General features: G+C 44.8%; 1 protein-coding gene across 3 annotated transcripts in view; it reads right to left on the bottom strand.

Annotated features, from left to right (window-relative positions):
- The window catches only part of Il34 (interleukin 34), a 120,399-nt gene extending 104,746 nt beyond the window's left edge, over positions 1 to 15,653 (bottom strand). For all 3 annotated transcript variants that reach the window (XM_045142131.1, XM_045142132.1, XM_045142133.1), the window contains exon 1: positions 15,510 to 15,653. The gene's annotated coding sequence lies outside the window, so the exon portion shown is untranslated. The remainder of the gene's footprint in view (positions 1 to 15,509) is intronic.
- Positions 15,654 to 18,903: the final 3,250 nt, after the last annotated feature.

The following is an 18,903-nucleotide window of genomic DNA, read 5'->3' as shown; positions in this document are numbered from 1 at the left end:
GAACCTCACAGAACATTTAGGACTAGAATGGGCTTTCAGGGACAGAGGGTGTGAACAGACAGCTTGGGGGAGATGGATGTCCCATCATCTAGCATCAGGACACTAGCCAGACTGCATGGGATCAATTCCACCAATGCTTTTTTTTTTTTTTTTTCCTTGAGGTAGGGTCTCACTCTAGTCCAGGTTGACCTGGAATTCACTATGTAGTCTCAGGGTGGCCTTGAACTCACAGTGATCCTCCGCTCTCTGTCCCCTGAGTGCTGGGATTAAAGGCGTGTGCCACCACGCCTGACAGACTCACCCCAATGCTACCTTGTGTAGCAACTTGACCTCAGCCTGGGCTCCTGGGTTGTTGTTAGCATTTGTTGCAGTTACATGAGGATTTGAGTGAGATCCAGTCTGCTTATCATTAGCACAGGGCTTGGCCCATTGAGGACAGTAGCAGCTTTTGTAACCGTCATTGAGAAAAGAAGGTGTCTGGCCACAGATCTGTAATTTCCCCTGACCTGAGTCCCACCGGTTACCTATAATCTTGCCTGGCTGATTACGTCCAGGAGGCACAAAACCTCCGGGACTCCCTATCTCCACCTCACCTCATGAGGGAGTTTGCAGCCTGCCCAGCCCCTCCTTGCTTTCTCTGACCGGAAACTCCTCTCTCCAGGAGGCAGCTTGCTCCCTATGCAGCCAGCTCCATCCCGAAATTCTGTGGGATAAGCGGAAATCTCCCAGGGACATTCCAATGCCTGGAATCTACCCACAAACACTAAGACTCTGCTGAGGAGGGCCCAGTCATTTCTTCAGTAAGTCTCTCCAGAACTCCACCCTCTCTCACCCCCAGGAGCTCCTGCACAAGGAGAAGCTGCTTTCACAGGGACACAGACCCTCTTCACTTGGGTCTGTAACGACACCCTTGGCAGAAAGTCTTGGTTTCCATAGACCTGGCATAAATAGCCGCTCACATGTATTGCCTCAATCCTCACAGAATTTCTATGGTTAGAAAACAAAGATAGGGCTAAAGAGATGGCTTAGTGGTTAAGGCACTTGCCTACAAAGCCAAAAGACCCAGGTTTGATTCCCTAGGACCCACATAAGCCAGATGCACAAAGTGGCACATGTGTCTTGAGTTGATTTGCAGTGACTTGAGGCCCTGGTGTGCCCATTTTCTCTCTCTCTGTTGAATAAGTAAATAAAATTTTTATAAAAGAAAACAATGGTAACATAAAATGCATCATCTTAGATGTTTTTCATTCAGTCATTGGAATTGACTATTGCACATTATACTATTGCAAAACCATGACCCCCTGCGTTCTCCAGAACTTTCTCATCTTGCAAAACCAAAACCCTGTCCCCACTTCCCCAGTCCAACAATCATCTTACTTTCTGTTTCTCCAACCTCATGGAGGTGGGATCATAGTTTGTATCTTTTTGTATAGAACTTATTTCACTTAGTACAATGACCTCAAAATTCATCCATGTTTTAGCATGCAACTAGCTTCCTTCTTTTTTAAAGCTGATGATATTCCATTAAGTAGGTCCTATTTGGCTCATCTATTCCTGTGTGGCAGGTTGCTTTACTTCTTGATAAAACATGCCACAAGGCCCTGCTTCTAATTCTTTTTCTTTCTTTCTCTCTTTTCTTTTTTCTTTTTCTTTCTTTTTTTTTTTTTTTTTTTTTTTTTGAGGCAGTGTCTCACACTAGCTCAGGCTGACCTGGAATTCACTATGTAGTCTTGGGTTGGCCTCAAACTCACAGTGATCCTGCTACCTGTGCCTCAGGAGTGTCAGGATTAAAAGCATATACCACCATACCTGGTTAATTCTTTTCTTTTTTTTTTTTTTTCAAGGTAGGGTCTCCTCTAGCTCAGGCTGACCTGGAATTCACTATGTAGTCTTGGGTTGGCCTCAAACTCACAGTGATCCTGCTACCTGTGCCTCAGGAGTGTCAGGATTAAAAGCATATACCACCATACCTGGTTAATTCTTTTCTTTTTTTTTTTTTCAAGGTAGGGTCTCCTCTAGCTCAGGCTGACCTGGAATTCACTATGTAGTGTCAGGGTGGCCTCAAACTCAGGGCGATCCTCCTACCTCTGCCTCCCAAGTGCTGAGAATAAAAGGCATGTGTCACCATGCCTAACTGGGAAAATATTTTTTCATCTTTTAAACATTTTATTTATTTATTTGAGAGAGAAAGAAAGAAACAGACAGAGAAGAGGAGGGGAGAGAGAGAATGGACACACTAGGGCCTCCAGCCACTGCAAATGAACTCCAGATGCAGCAGAACCTTGTGCATCTAGCTTATATGGGTACTAGGGAATCAAACCTGGGTCCTTAGGCTTCACAGACAAGCACCTTAACTGCTAAACCATCTCTCCAGCCCCCTCTAATTCTTCTTAATACATACCCAGAAGTAGAATTCCTTGGTCCATATTGTAATTCTACTTATAAATTTTTTGAGGAGTTGTTTTTGAGGACTATTGTTTTCCTACATCAATTTACATTCCCACCATGAGCACACAAGTTTCCAGTTTGTCCATATCATCACCAAAACTTGTGTTCTGTTTTTTCATAGTAGTCATCCTATTAGATATGAAGTAATTTTAGGGTTACGCCATTTTTATTCCTATTTTATGGCTCTGTGACTTGCCAAAAGTCTCACAGGCAGATGACAAGACTGGGATGCAATCCTGAAGCTGCCTGCAGCTCCCAGGTGATCTCAACAGCTCCCTTCCCTGCAAATCCTTGCTGTCCAGCTGGTCAGTGGCCACTGTGGGGCTCCACCACTATCTGAGTTCCCTGCAGGACCTGAGTAGGGAGGAGCTAGTGGCAGCACAGGACACTACCCCTGTGAGCTGCAGGACTAACCCCAGCCCTCTGACTACCACTGACCTAAGGAACCCTCAAACTAGCACTCCAGGCTAGGCTTCCTCTTGCACAGGTGGGAGCTGGGCCTCAGGGCTATTTTAGCCACCAGATGGGCCAGCAGCTGCCAGATGAATCTTGGGTTATTATCTGGTGAGAGAACAGGGGTGTCTTGGGGACTGTAGAATCTGGTGGGATCACCAAGACAACCCAAGGGATGAGGCAAGTGAGGGCCGGCCTGGCATATCCCATGCCACTCCCTGTCTCCGACCTGTCACCTCTCACATACATGATGCTGAGCAAGTTAGGAGAGTTGCCTGTACCTCATTTCTTACCTGCAAGATGGAAGAGTACACGGAGCCTTGCAGGGAACTGTGAGCAACTAGTGAGCAGTTACTCCATGCCAGACTGAAGGGTACTGCCCTGCCCCACTGTTGCCTTCTCCCATGCTGCACAGAACTACCCCACACAGCTAGCTCACATATATTCCACATCTGTCTCTTGACACTCCGCCTGTCTCCACCAGAGGGATTGGCAGAGCCTTAAGATTAAGAGTCTTGGCCGGGCGTGGTGGCACACGCCTTTAATCCCAGCACTCAGGAAGCAGTGGTAGGAGGATTGCCGTGAGTTCAAGGCCACCCTGAGACTCCATAGTGAATTCCAGGTCAGCCTGAGCTAGAGTGAGACCCTACCTCTAAAAACAACAAAAAAATTAAGAGTCTTCAGAAGGCATCATGGTGTCGGAAAGAAGTGACAGAGGAGTGCTCAGTACTGCAATATCTCTATCACACCTTCCAAGGCTCAGGGTCCATTGCAGAAGAGGTGGTGGAAAGAATGTAAGAGCCAAAGGAAGGGTAGGATTCCTTACAACGTGCTCTCCCCAGACACAAAATGGCCTGGATATGCATGACCTCACAGTGCCCTGACACTACCTACACAAGACCATCATAGTAGGAGGAAAAGATGATGACGTCAAAATAAGAGAGAGTGATTGTGATGGGGATGGGATATGATGAAGAATGAAGTTGCAAAGGGGAAAGTGGGGGGAGGGAGGGTATTAGCATGGGATATTGTTTATAATCATGGAAGTTGTTAATTAAAAAAATGAAAAAAAGATTAAGGGTCTTACAGGCAACTACTTTGGGAGTAACACATTTGGTACAGTTCCAGTCTGCTTCTTTTGTTTGTTTGTTTTGAGGGAGGGTCTCACTCTAGCCCAGCCTGACCTGGAATTCACTAGGTAGTCTCAGGGTGGCCTCGAACTCACAGCAACCCTCCTATCTCTGCCTCCCAAGTGCTGGGATTAAAGACGTGTGCCACCACGCCTTTTGGCTTTTTGGTTTTTCAAGGTAGGGTCCCACTCTAGCTCAGGCTGACCTGGAATTTACTATGTAGTCTCAGGGTGACCTCAAACTCATGGTGATCTTATCTCTGCCTCCCTAGTGCTGGGATCAAAGGTGTGTGCCACCATGCCCGGCCCAGTCTGCTCTTTTTTTGTTTTTTCAAGGTAGGGTCTCACTCTAGCCCAGGCTGACCTGGAATTCACTATGGAGTCTCAGGGTGGCCTCGAATTATGGTAATCCTCCTACCTCTGCCTCCTAAATGCTGGGATTAAAGGCGTGCGCCACCACGCCCAGCTCCAGTCTGCTCTTTAAAAAAAAATTTGTATTGAGAGAGAGAGAGAGAGAGAGAGAGAGGAAGAGAATGAAAGTGGCTGTGCCAGGGCCTCTTGCCATTGCTAATAAACCCCAGATGCATTTACCACTTTGTGCATCGGGCTTTATGTGGGCACTAGTGAATTGAACCTGGGCTGGCAGGCTTTGCAAGCAAGTGCCTTTAACCACTGATCCATCTCTCTAGACCCCTGATCTACTTCTTAGAAATAAGCCAAATAATAATAAGTCCTAAGTAGAATTGAAGAGGGGAACATGATAGTTGCCTCTGTATGGATACAACCGTGAGTTTCATCCAGAGGACCAGCTGGATGTCGGGCACGGTTGAGGACCCCAGGCCACTCACAACAGGTTTAAACCACAGGAGGTTGCGGCAGACCTAGACCCTGATAATCTCACCTCGAGACCAGCAGGAGTGAGGCCGCTCCCTCCTCCCCCCAACCTGGACATCCTGATAAGACTTAGGTTTCGGTTTCCCCGTGGCCATGTGACCCGTACCCCTACCCAAGCCCTATATGTTAATGAGGTATCAGCCAGCAGCCTTCACACAGCCAATCCCCCTGTGACCTGTACCTTTTCCCACAACTACATGAACACTTATAAACCCATTTCCCTAACAAATAAATGAGCTGTCCTCTGACACAGTCTCTCAGGTGTTTCTTCCCATCGCACTCATGGCCACCCAAGACCCTTCTCTGCAGTTGCCTGGACGCCCCTGGGAAACTGATGCGTGGTGGCCCCAGGGTGGCCAGAAACCACAGCTGGAGAAGCCCTCACAATAGGATACTAAATAGTCACCCCGCTAAAGGTGCTCCCCCCCCCCCGCCTTCAGGTCGGGTCTCACTGTAGCCCATATTGACCTGGTATTCACTGTGGAGTCTCAGGGTGGCCTTGAACTCATGGCAATCCTTCTACCTTTGCCTCCCACGTGGTGGGATTAAAGGCATGTGCTACCATGCCTGTCCAAGCAAAAAAAAATTTAAGGTGCTTTCTTATAAAGCCTGCTGACTTGAGTTCAACTTCATAGCATTCATGTAAAGTCAGACACATAAAAGTGGTGCATAAGATCACTTGCTGTGGCATGTGACCCTGGTGTACCCAGACACATACATGCACACACAAAAGTAAATAAACTGGACGTGGTGGCACACGCCTTTAATCCCAGCACTCTGGAGGCAGAGATAGGAGAATCGCTGTGATTTCGAAGCCAGCCTGAGACTACATAGCAAATTCTAGGTCAGCCTGGACTACAGCAAGACTCTACCTTGGAAAGCCAAAGAAAAGTAATTAAAATATTTTAAAAATAGATTTATCATATGGCTACTATCCTGTGATGAGCTGAAAGCAGAGACTTGACGGGATATTCAAATCATCCACATTCATGGTGGCATTATTCAGAATAGCCAGGAGGTGGAAGCAGCCCAAGCATTTGGACAGATGAATAGACAAGCAAAATGTAGATATCTACGTATGTGCATATGTACATATACAATGAAGTGTTAGTCAACTTGAAAAAGGAAGAATGTTCTGTCACATAAACGAACCTTGAATACATTTGGCTAAGTGAATAAGCCATTCATGAGACTGTGATTCCACTTACAGATAGTGTCTACCAAGAGCTGGAGAGAGGGGAATGAGAATTTTTTCAGTGGGTAGTTTCAGTTTTGTAAGACCTGTTACATAACAGTGTGCATGTACTTAACACAACTAACATGTACATGGAAAAAATGGTTGAGAGGTGGCGGAAAGAATGTAAGAGCCAAAGGAAAGGTAGGATTCCTTACAACATGCTCCACCCAGACACAAAATGGTCTGGCTATCCATGCCCTCACAGTGCCTGACACACAAGACCATCATAAGAGGAGGAAAACATCATGACATCAAAATAAAAGAGAGACTGATTGAGATGGGCAGGGGATATGATGGAGAGTGGAGTTTCAAAGGGGAAAGTGGGGGGAGGAAGAGTATTACCATGGGGTGTTTTTTATAATCATGGAAGTTGTTAATAAAAATTTGAAATAAAATAATAATAACAAAAAAACACACAAAATTTAAAAAAAATGGTTGAGATGATGAAAAAAGTACTAGCAGAGCTTGAATGACAAGGGAAAGTAGGAAGACAAGAGAGCACTGGGTGTTGGGGAGAGAGGCTGATGTGCTAGAGGGAAGGGATTGTTGAGACAATGTGGCTGGATCCCGGGCCACAGTGTGGCCTTTCTTGTACTATGAGAGGTGATGGGCACCTGGGAGAGCTTTGGGGCAGGGCTGATATTCCTCAATAGCTTCTAGGAAGTCCCCATCTAGCTGCCTTTTCAAGCTCATCACTAGAACCTTTGCAACAGTAGCCACACCCATTAACCTGGAGAGGGCTCCAAGGGCAGTCTGGATGGCTTTCTAGGCTGGACTATTGACCTTTCTAGGCTGCCATACATGCACAGAGCAATGCTGGCAGCCCCAGGAGATTTGGGAGATAGGTTCCCAGGCCAACTGCAGACTAGATCCCCAGAGATGTCACTCCATGGTCCTAGGACATGGATCTCACACAGAAGCAGGAGCCTAGACCTCCCCTGGGATTTTTTTCCTGGCCTAGGGACCAGTTTTCAGATTTCCAAGGAGTCTCTTTGGAGAGAAGCTTAGAAAGACTTTTCAGGTATGATGTCTCTTCCTTCTAAGGCTGCGTCAGAGCAGTTATAGGGTAGTGTAATCTCAGGAGCAGGGTCTCAAGGTGAGGGTGCAACAGCTGGCCTCTGGAGCCTTCTACAGTCCCCCAGAAGAGTTGTAAGATATTTCATTGTCCTAAGATGACATTTGAAGAGACCCATGCACACTGATGAAGGAGCTGGGATCAGACCTCCAGAGTTCTCTGACCTAGGGCCCAAGGGTCAGTTTTCTTTGTACCAAGCCATTCTTGAGGATCCCACTCATGGCAGGTATTTAGTGTGGGTACCATCAAAGCACTCGGAATGAGATAGAAGGCCAGATACATGCCAGGTATTGGTGTTGGAGAATGCCATCCCACCCCCAGAAGCTATCAACACAGGATCTCAATGCCTACTTCAACCCTTACATAAGTCCCAATTCCCACTTGACCTTCATTTAAAAAAGAATTATTTATTTGAGAGAGAGAAAGAGAATGGGCCTGTCAGGGCCTCCAGCCCCTGCAAACAAACTCCAGACATGCGTCACCTTGTGCATCTGGCTTATGTGGGTCCTGGGGAATCGAACTGGGTCCTTTGGCTTTGTAGGCAAGTGCCTTAACCAGTAAGCAAATCTTCTAGCCCCACCTCCCCCCCCCCTTTATTTGGGAGTTTAACTCTAGCCCTAGCCCAGGCTGGCCTTGAACTCATGGCAATCCTCTTAGTTCAGCCTCCTGAGTACTGGGGTTATAGGCATGATCCACCATGTCTTCATCTTCAATTTTCTTCACATGTAGAGGAGCCCTTAAATTAACCCACCTCTTCCACATGGTCCCTTGTCCTCTCACCCAGACCAAAAGTCCTTTGGAACTCCTCACCCTAACCAAATCCCACTCAGCTTTAGCACTTGCCATTCCTTTCCTCCTAGTCTGCCTGGTGGGCTGCTTTGTGTTCAGCGTGGGACTATTTCCTATGGACCTGGGTGGTCACTGCCTGCAGGACTCTCTCTGTTGGCTGGGAGAATGAATGGCATTTCTCTGGTGCTAATTCTGGTGCCTCTAACCTTTTACAATAATGGATCAACTGTCATATGTTTACCTGTGTTATCTCATGCAATTATATGGCACAGGTGTCCCCATTTCTATGTCAGATAAGAAAACTGAAGCTCAGTAAGGGACCAGACTGTCCAGGCGTAGGTAAGAAGTGGCACAACCAAGAATGGGATCCCGCTTCTCTGGCTCCAGAGCCTGATCTCACTCTGCTGTACCATATGTAGAGTATGGCAACCTGCCACAGCAGTACTAGGAAGGGATAAGGAGGGACAACCTGCTGCAGCAGTAGTAGATACGGACAAGTTGGGGTATCCCTAGATTTTGTGGGAATTCTCACTGTTCATTCACAGATCCCTTAAGCCTGTACCATGAAAAGGGTGGCTGAAATGGGAAGGGTGGCATTCCTAATTTGGTGGCAGGAAGAAGTCATAGACTAGGACCCTAGAGAGGCCTGGAGATGGCTCAGTATGCAAAGCCTGGTTTGATTCCCCAGTATTCACATAAAGCCAGACACACAAGGTGGGGCATGTGTCTGGAGTTCATTTGCAGTTGGCAGAGGTCCCGGCACACCTATTCTCTCGCTTTCTCAACTAAATAAATATTAAAAAAGAAGACTGGGACCCTTCAAAGGAAGCTATAAGACTGACACCCAGTCTTCCAGCTCCAGGACAGATAAAGATCTAATCAAAAAGTCCTTCAGGATCAATTTATCATTATTTGCAGATGACATGATTCTATACATAAAGGACCTTAAAGACTGCTAGCAAACTGTTAGAGCTGATAAAAACCTACAGCCATGTAGCAGGATACAAAATAAATACACAGAAATCAGTAGCCTTCATATATGCTAACAACAAGCACACAGAGGATGAAATCAGAGAATCACTCCCATTCACAATTGCATCAAAATAAATAAATAAATAAATAAATAAATAAAATAAAGTACCTTGGAATAAACCTAACCAAGGAAGTAAAGAATCTCTACAATGAGAACTTTAAAACACTCAGGCGAGAAACTGCAGAAGACACTAGAAAGTGGAGAAACATCCCTTGTTCATGGATTGGAAGAATCAATATTGTGAAAATGGAAATCTTACCTAAAGCAATCTACACATTTAATGCAATCCCTATCAAAATTCCAAAGGCATTCTTCATGAAAATAGAAAAAACAATCCAAAAATTCATTTGGAATCACAAAAAACCTCAAATATCTAAAATAATACTGAGCAACAAAAATAAGTCTGGTGGTATCACCATACCAGATTTTAACCTATACTACAGAGCCATAGTAACAAAAACAGCATGGTACTGGCACAAAAACAGGCATGTAGATCAGTGGAACAGAATAGAGGACCCAGATGTAAGCCCAAGTAGCTATAGCCACCTGATATTCGATAAAAATGCCAAAAATACTCATTGGAGAAAAGACAGCCTCTTCAGCAAACGGTGTTGGTTAAACTGGATATATATCTGCAGAAGGATGAAAATAGATTCTTCTCTCTCACCATGCACAAGAATTAAATCCAAATGGATTAAAGACCTTAACATCAGACCTGAAACTCTGAAACTGCTAGAGGAAAAAGTAGGGGAAACCCTTCAACATATTGGTCTTGGCAAAGACTTTCTGAATACAACCCCAATTGCTCAGGCAATAAAACCAGAGATTAATCACTGGGACCTTTACAAAGATTTTGCACTGCAAAGGACACAGTGAAAAAAGCAAAGAGGCAACCTACAGAATGGGAAAAAAATCTTCACAGCTATATATCTGATAGAGGATTAGTATCTAGGATATACAAAGAACTCAAAAAGTTAAATATAAGGAATCAAACAAGCCAATCAAAAAATGGGCTATGCACATATTCTCTCTCATATGTGGATAGTAGCTATAGATGATTGGGCTTCTGCGTGAAAATGAAAATACTTAGTAGCAGAGGCCAATAAGTTAAAAAGGAGACATAAAGGGAAGAGAAAGGAGGGGAGGAGGGTACTTAATAGGTTGACATTGTATATATGTAAGTACAATGATTGTGATGGGGAGGTAATATGATGGAGAATGGAATTTCAAAGGGGAAAGTGTGTGGAGGAAGGAAGGGAATTACCATGGGATTTTTTTTATAATCATGGAAAATGCCAATAAAAATTTAAAAAAATAAAAAAACTCCTAAAGTCAAAAAAATAATAATAATACAAGCAAGTAATGTTCCTTCTCTTTGGAAATTTCCTAAAAGAATAGGACAAAGAAGTCTCTAGATTTTATTATTTAAAAAATTTCACAATGCACGACCCATTTTCAATAATAAGGAGGGTCTAATGGGAGGGGGTAGATCACAGATGAGCCTAAATAATGGTACCAAACTGCCTGTATTTACTGAAAAGAAAACTAATAAATTAAATTAAAAAAAAACACAAAAAAAATTTAAAAAATAAAATAAAATAAAATAAATTGGCATATAGCTTCAGATTGTCAATAAACTCAAACATCCACTTTAAAAAAAAATGGGCTATGGAGCTAAATAGAGAGTTCTCAAAGGAAGAAATACGAATGGCATATAAGCATCGAAAAAAAATGTTCTACGTCACTAGTCATCAGGGAAATGCAGATTAAAACTACATTGAGATTCCATCTCACTCATGTCAGATTGGCCACCATCATGAAAACAAATGATCATAAATGTTGGGGATGTGGAAAAAGAGGAACCCTTCTACACTGCTGGTGGGAATGCAATCTGGTCCAGCCATTGTGGAAGTCAGTGTGGAGGTTCCTAAAACAGCTAAAGATTGATCTACCATATGACCCAGCTATAGCACTTCTAGGCATATATCCGAAGGAATCATCTCATTTCCTTAGAAGTACGTGCTCAACCATGTTTATTGCTGCTCAATTTATAATAGCTGGGAAATGGAACCAGCCTAGATGTCCCTCAACTGATGAGTGGATAATGAAGATGTGGCACATTTATACAATGGAGTTCTACTCAGCGGTAAAGAAAAATGAAGTTATGAAATTTGCAGAAAAATGGATGGACCTGGAAAGGATTATACTAAGTGAGGTAACCCAGGCCCAGAAAGCCAAGCGTCACATGTTCTCTCTCATATGTGGATCCTAGCTACAGATGATTGGGCTTCTGTGTGAGAATGAAAATACTTAGTAGCAGAGGCCAGTAAATTAAAAAGGAGACATAAAGGGAGGAGAAAGGAAGGGAGGAGGGTACTTAATAGGTTGATATTGTATATATGTTAAGTACAATGATTGAGATGGGGAGGTAATATGATGGAGAATGGAATTTCAAATGGGAAAGTGGAAGGGGGGGAATTACCATGGGATTTTTTTATAATCATGGAAAATGTTAATAAAAATTTAAAAAAAAGAAACTTCAAGAGGACCTGGAGAAGAGATGGCGGGACCTCCACGACAACCCTCTGTGGACGGGCTTACATGACTTCTTACCCTACCTTCTCCCTCTATTTGGGCTCTCCTTCTTCTCCTCACTGTCGGGCCTTATGTAATTAACAAAATTACACAATTCATTCACCAGCAGTTGGGGCAATAAAAATCCATCAGGTTGAGATACATTATCACAGGCTGGCAAGTCAGGAATTAAGTTCCTCAGATGATCCACTGCCACCTCCTCTGCCCTCCATGTGACCGATGACAGGTAAGATCTCAGACTGACTGAGACAACCTAAGACAGGCCATGGAGTGTGTTCTCAGTGAGCTAAACACCTGGTACCCAGTAAGATCCCCAGAGGGGAACAACCTAAGACAGGGGTCAGGGTGACTAATGCTCTTACAAAAACAAAAAGGGGAGATGTTGGGCCTTGAGAGGCCTGGACATGAGGCCTAGTGGAACTTCCTGAGCCTAGATAAAGTATGGTGATCTGCCTCGGGCCAGCTATGCCTCCTAATGGCTTCTGGCCTGCTACTTCCACGTAGGAGTTGGAATTCCTGCGCACGCGCTTGGGACCAATCATTTCAAAAGTCGCGATATACTATTGGCCCTTACACCTCATCCTTACTTCATTCCCCACATTATATAGGCAACTGCCTATAACAATAAAATGAGTTCCTGCTTCGACAAGGAAAAAAAAAAGTCCTTCATTAAGTCTTCCAACAAGCCACAGGCCTGTACTCCAAGTACAACCAGGCTGGAGAAGATGTCCTTGGCCTTCTCATTCTCCCCAACTTGTAACCAGAGAAAACCTCTGGCTTTGTCTCCCAATATCCCAAAGGAAATGTTTTTAAACTTTGAACCTGGATTCTTTGGCTTTGCAGGCAAATGCCTTAACTGCTAAACCATCTCTTCAGCCCACTTTAAGAAATTCTAACCTGTATTTTACACTTAAACTGAGGTACAATGACATCAGGGGAGAGTTCAAGGTCAGCCAACTACTTGTATATAAACCAATTACCCAGTATAGTAGACAGCTTTACGATGCTGGGACAAACAGCAACCAGTTTCGAGGAGGAAGGGATTTACTTCAGGCTTGTAGATCCAGGGGAAGCTCCATCAGTGGTGGGAGAAGCTGCTCCCATTCATAAATCCAAGCAGAAAGAGGAATTACTACCAGCCAGCTAACACCAAAAAGCAGCAGAGAGAAACTGGCAGCAGTCAAGACCCCAGAGCTCAGACTACTGTCTATACCTTTGGATTGGAATTCCGATCCGCCTCAACAACATGTTCCTACAGCAGGAGTCTGCCTGCTAGGGACTGAAGCTGCAAACTCAGTTTTTTTTTCTTTTCTCTTAAATATATTTTGTTTATTTAAGAGAGAGAGAAAAGAAAAGAGAATGGGCATGTCAGGGCCTCCAGCCACTGCAAATGAACTCCAGATACATGCACCCCCTTGTGCATCTGGCTTACATGGGTCCTGGGGAATCGAACTGGGGTCCTTTGGCTTTGCAGGCAAACGTCTTAACCACTAAGCCATCTCTCCAGCACCAAACACCTTTTTTTTTTTTTTTGGTTTTTCAAGGTAGAGTCTCACTCTAGCTCAGGTTGACCTGGAATTCACTATGGAGTCTCAAGTGGCCTTGAACTTACTGTAATCCTCCTATCTCTGCCTCCTGAGTGCTGGGATTAAAGGCATGTGCCATCATGACTGGCCTGAAATCATTTTTTTGTTTTGTTTTTTGCTTTTTTGAGGTAGGGTCTCCTAGCTCAGGCTGACCTGGAATTCACTATATAGCCTCAGGGTGGCCTCAAACTCATAGTGATCCTCCTACCTCTGCCTCCCAAGTGCTGGGATTAAAGGTGTGCACCACCATGCCCAGCTCCAAACTAAATTTTAATGAAACACCAGAGTCTATATAGGACATACGTAAGATGCTCCTCCCAACCACTTCCTTAAAAATCACAAGAGACAGGCTGGAGAAATGGCTTAGCAGTTAGGGCATTGCCAAAGGACCCAGGTTCAATTCCCCAGGACCCCCGTAAGCCAGATGCACAGGGGGCACATGTGTCTGGAATTCTTTTTCAGTAGTTACCCTGGCATGCCCATTCTCTGTCTGTCTCTCTTCTCTCTCTTTCTGCCCACAAAAATAAAATCCCAAGACAACAAAAGCCACCCCAGCATAACATGAGGGCCCCCCAAATAGTAAACATATAATTTTTTTAAAAATTCACTTGAAAGAGAGAAAAAAGCAGTAGAGTGAGAACGGGTGCACAAGGGCCTCTAAGCCACTGCAAACAAACTCCAGACGTATGTGCCCCCTTGTGCATCTGGCTTACGTAGGTCCTTGAGAATCAAATCGGGATCCTTTGGCTTTGCAGGCCAATGCCTTAACTGCTAAACCATCTCTCCAGCCCTGTGGACTTCTTTGAGACAGGCCAAATATGAATGAATTCCAAGCCATCACAAGTGCTGAGATAATAGGTGTGTACGACACCTACATAAAATTTAAAAAAAAAAATTTTTTTTGTAAGTAGGTTTCACTCTAGCCCAGGTGGGCCTGGAATTCACTATTTGGCTCCAGGATGACCTCAAACTCACAATGATCCTCCTACCTCTGCCCACCAAGTACTGGAATTATAGGCATGTGCCACCACACCCAGCTAAAATCAATTAAAAAAATTTTTTTTGAGTCAGGGTATTTCTATGAAGTCCAAAATATTTTTGTTGTTATTGTTGTTTCTCAAGGTAGGGTCTCACTCTAGCCTAGGCTGACCTGCAATTTACTATGTAGTCTCAGGGTGGCCTTGAACTCATGGCAATCCTCCTACCTCTGCCTCCCTGGAATTAAAGGCGTGTGCTACCACACCTGGCTTTTTTTTTTTTTTGGTTATTCTTTTTAATATTTAATTTATTTAGTTATTTGAGACAGAAAGAAATGAGAGAGAGAGAAACAGAGAAGGGCGGGGGAGAAATATGGGTATACCAGGGCCTCTAAATACTGCAAATGAACTTGACACATGCACCACCTTGTGCAACTGGCTTACATGGGTACTAGAGAATTGAGCCTAGGTCCTTAGGCTTCATAGACAAATGCCTTAACCACTAAGCCATCTCTCCAACACTGAAATCAATTTCTGACAAGTCAATTCACACAATTTATGTAACTGGCACTTTAAAGTCTAAAGACCTAAGGCAACATACAAGAAGCAGCTTCCAGGAACCCAGCACAACTATTTCAGAATGTAGGTTTGCCAACTGACAAAATTCAGAAGGGAACACTGGAGAGTAACTTATTTCATTGTTATGTGGATCTGCTTTTTCCTGCAAGGTTATGATGGCAAAAGTTAAAAAGTGCAACTCAGCCTGGCATGGTGGCGCACGCCTTTAATCCCAGCATTCGGGAGGCAGAGGTAGGAGGATTGCTGTGAGTTCGAGGCCACCCTGAGACTCCATAGTGAAGTCCAGGTCAGCCTGGGCTAGAGTGAGACCCTACCTCGAAAAACCAAAAAAAAAAAAAAAGTGCAACTCAAAGTCAGGTGTGGTGGCCCGTACCTTTAGTCCCAGTACCTTAGGAGGCGGGGGTAGATCTCTGGGAGTTCAAGGCCAGCCTGGACCACAGTGTTAGTTCCAGGTCAGCCTGGGCTAGAGACCCTGCCTTGAGAAAACAAGAAAAGTAAAAACCCAGAACAAAAAAGTAAAATCCAGGCACAGACACTGCATACCATTTCTGAGCCATACCTCAGAGCTTCTTGGCTGGCACCGTCTTTACTGGCGCCACCTCAAATCTCTCATGATGTGAGGGGTGAAGCCGCAGCTGTTGCTGAAGGAAAGTCATCCATCAGGAGGGGTGGAGGGAAGCAGCTATGTGAGAGAAAGCCCTAAGTGCTGCTTACCTGCTCACATGCCAGGACGCGGTCTTCTAGGGCTTGCTGGAGGCTTTAAAGAGCTCAGGGCCCACAGCAGGTGCCTAGGAACAGTGGGCAGTAAGTGCCAGGTAGAAGAGGCTGCAGCTTTCCCACATTCCAGCCTTGTGCGCTGCGAAGGGAAGGGCGGGGAACACAAGCCACAGCAGCTCAGATTTTAGACTAGCTGCCAGCTAGGGCAGGGTGGGGCGGAGCCATGTGGCCCTGGCCTGTCTTGGAAAATAGAGTGGGAGGGAACCTCAAGCCATAATCAACCAAAGGACAGACTTGACTGAGGGTGAGTGTGGTAAGTAGCCTTAGAATCCAAGCCTTGGCTTCCAGACAGGTGGGACTGTTTTGCTATCCCAGCCTCTCTCCCAAATACATTAATTCACCCCAAAATTCAATACTGTTGATGGAATTGGCAATAGCTAGTGTAAGCCTAAAGGAGCATTAGACTAACACAAGGTCTTTTCTCTGATAGATCACTGCTGAGGGCCCAGTCTATGACAGGGATATGAACTTATGAACTAGGGAGAAACGATATATATATATACCACAAAATCCACAGCTAGCTACTGAACTCTCACCCAAGTCTCAGTTACAGCCCTTATGGGAACTCCCAAGTGGCCCCCACTCTTGATTCAGGATCTCCATGTCACCTAGGCTAACTTCAGACTTGCTGTGTAGCTCAGGCTAGCTTGGAACTTGTGATCCTACAGCTTCTCCACTGTTAGGATTACAGTGCATCACCAGGTCTAGCTAGCAGTGGGTAATCCCTTCCTCCAGGGAAAACGTCAGCTCTAGTACTTTATAAAGGCAGTGACATTTTTGTGTTCAAAGCATCAAGTTACCCAAGAGGGACGCTTTCAATGTGAGCATAGAACCCTTCAAGGGTCACCTAGAACTCTTCAGCACCTGAGTATGCTGGCAAGGACATGACAGCTTGCCCTGTTCTAAATGTCAATGAATGTAGATGTTGAACAAATACTTTCCCAATTGGATCAAAACTGGACTCCCTAAGCTTGCAGGACAATATGCCCACGCTGGAATGTACCCCACCTCCGCAGCCCCCAGCATTGACTATTTAGGCCACACCCAAAGCTGACTGAATCAGGCAGCTCATAAGAAGGCAGAGGATGTCACATAGACACAATGTCCCACTGTGCCCAACCCATGGCCTCTTGACATCAGGTCTTCTAGGTCCAAGACTCCCCTTAGGACACTCAGTCCTTCGGCCATGGCCACACATGCCATCCAACTGTGTCAAGTGCCATTTCCATAGACTGCTTAACTGTTTGCCTTTTGCAGATGGAGTATTAACTCTGAAGGCTTCAGGGCTAAAGTCACATTTCTTCAGTTACAGCATCAGCTCCTTGGAAACGCAAGAATTGAAAAGCCAGGCGTGGTAGCACACGCCTTTAATCCCAGCACTAGGGAGGCCAAGGTAGGAGGATCACTACTGAGTATGAGGACAGCCTAAGACTTCATAGTGAATTCTAGGTCAGCCTGGGATAGAGCAAGACCTTACCTCAGAAACACACACACCTGCCAAGATTCTTCTAGCATGTTTCCCGAACAGTAATGGGCCCTAAAACCCACAGCAGATATTTCTCTTGAGGGTTGGGCATGGTGGCACACGCCTTTAATCCCAGCACTTGGGAGACAGAGGTAGGTGGATCGCCGTGAGTTTGAGACCACCCTGAGACTACGTAGTGAATTCCAGGTCAGCTTGGACTAGAGTGAGACCCTACCTCGAAAAACCAAAAAAAATAAAAATCTCTTGACTACCATGTTATCAGTTTATACACATTATCATGGTCCAAAAGGAACCCATGAAACTCTCCAAAAACTTCAACAGCAACTCTCATTACCCCAAGTTCCTGCTTGCAGCCTAAGGACACATTCTACTGGGAGGATTACAAATTTGAGGACAGGATCTGGCAAGCAGGTAGAGACCACGAACTAAAGCAGGCTTACTTCTGGGATTCCAAATGGCTCCTAACAGTGGCTAGACATGGCTGCAGCCTGGGTCCTGTGATGCTAACACAGTCCTTTAACTACTTTCAGGTGAGCTTTTCCAGTCATTTCCAAAATTGCAACTTCTAAATTTCTAGGCGATTCTTTTACACCAGATTGAAAAATACTTAAAAGCAGGTCTCAAGAGTAGACCAGAAGCCCACTGACTTATAGATCAGTAATATGTCCAGTTAGGGAAAGGACCTAGACTACCATATGCTTGTTTCTTGACCTAAACAATTGATTGAACACCCGGCTTCATTTTTTGAGATTTGAAACACTTAATGCTTTTCTGAAACTCATTATCAAATGCTCACTCTGGGGCTGGAGAGATGGCTTAGCAGTTAAGCACTTGCCTGTGAAGCCTAAGGACCCCGGTTCGAAGTTTGGTTCCCCCGGTCCCACGTTAGCCAGATGCACAAGGGGGCACATGTGTCTGGAGTTCGTTTGCTGTGGCTGGAAGCCCTGGCATGCCCATTCTCTCTCCCTCTATCTGTCTCTCTGTGTCTGTCACTCTTAAATAAATTTTAAAAATGGACAAAAAATATTTAAAAAAAATGCTCACTCTGCTCCCTGCCCTGAGGGAGGTTACCACAACTTCCAAGGACTGGAGAACCCAGGGGAATAAATTACTTAGTCAATACAATACTCTTCCAGTGGCTGGCAAATCTTCTGATGACTTGCTAAGCTTCTCAGGAGCACTTGTGCTGGTTCAAACTATTGACTAAAGATATGCCCAACAGTCCTATTTCAGTTTATTAGATCATGAGCCATGCACACCAGAATCTCAAGTCCCTAAATACAGATCAACAATGGCCAAACAGGTGTTCAATGTGTCCAAGTGCCCTACAGTGAGTCCCTTGCTCCCCCAAATTTTTGGACAAAATTTCAGAAGAGATGCTTTCTTTCAACTCTGGACATAGCCAGCCAGTCTTGATAAATTGATTTTAAACATACAAACTTAAAACATATGTATCCACAGTATTCCTTATGCAAATGACTATGTGGATGAGTACTTCAATCACATGGCATGTCTACTTTGAAAACAGAATTAAGGAGCTAACAGAAATGTGAGAACTAGAAAAGCACCTTAGTTGGTAGCTTTTGCTCAGCATGCATGAAGCACTACATAAATGGGATGTAATGATGCATGGCTATAATCCAACCCTTAGGAGGCAAAGGCAAGAGGATCATAGGTTTGGTCATCCTAGGTTACATGAGAACCTCCCTCAAGCAAGGGGGGGAGGAGGCACAAATGTGAAAGATAAGCTGATCTCATTGTAAGAATGCCTCAGCATCACTCAGGAGCTGGAGAGGGCCTGTGGGCCATGAGAACAGCCAGCATTCTGGACTCCAGCCCTTGCTC

Source organism: Jaculus jaculus, chromosome 1, assembly GCF_020740685.1.
Source record: "Jaculus jaculus isolate mJacJac1 chromosome 1, mJacJac1.mat.Y.cur, whole genome shotgun sequence".
Taxonomy (NCBI): Eukaryota; Metazoa; Chordata; class Mammalia; order Rodentia; family Dipodidae; genus Jaculus; species Jaculus jaculus.
The sequence above is the reverse complement of the archived record's forward strand: the minus strand, read 5'-3'. Positions and strand labels throughout refer to the sequence as shown.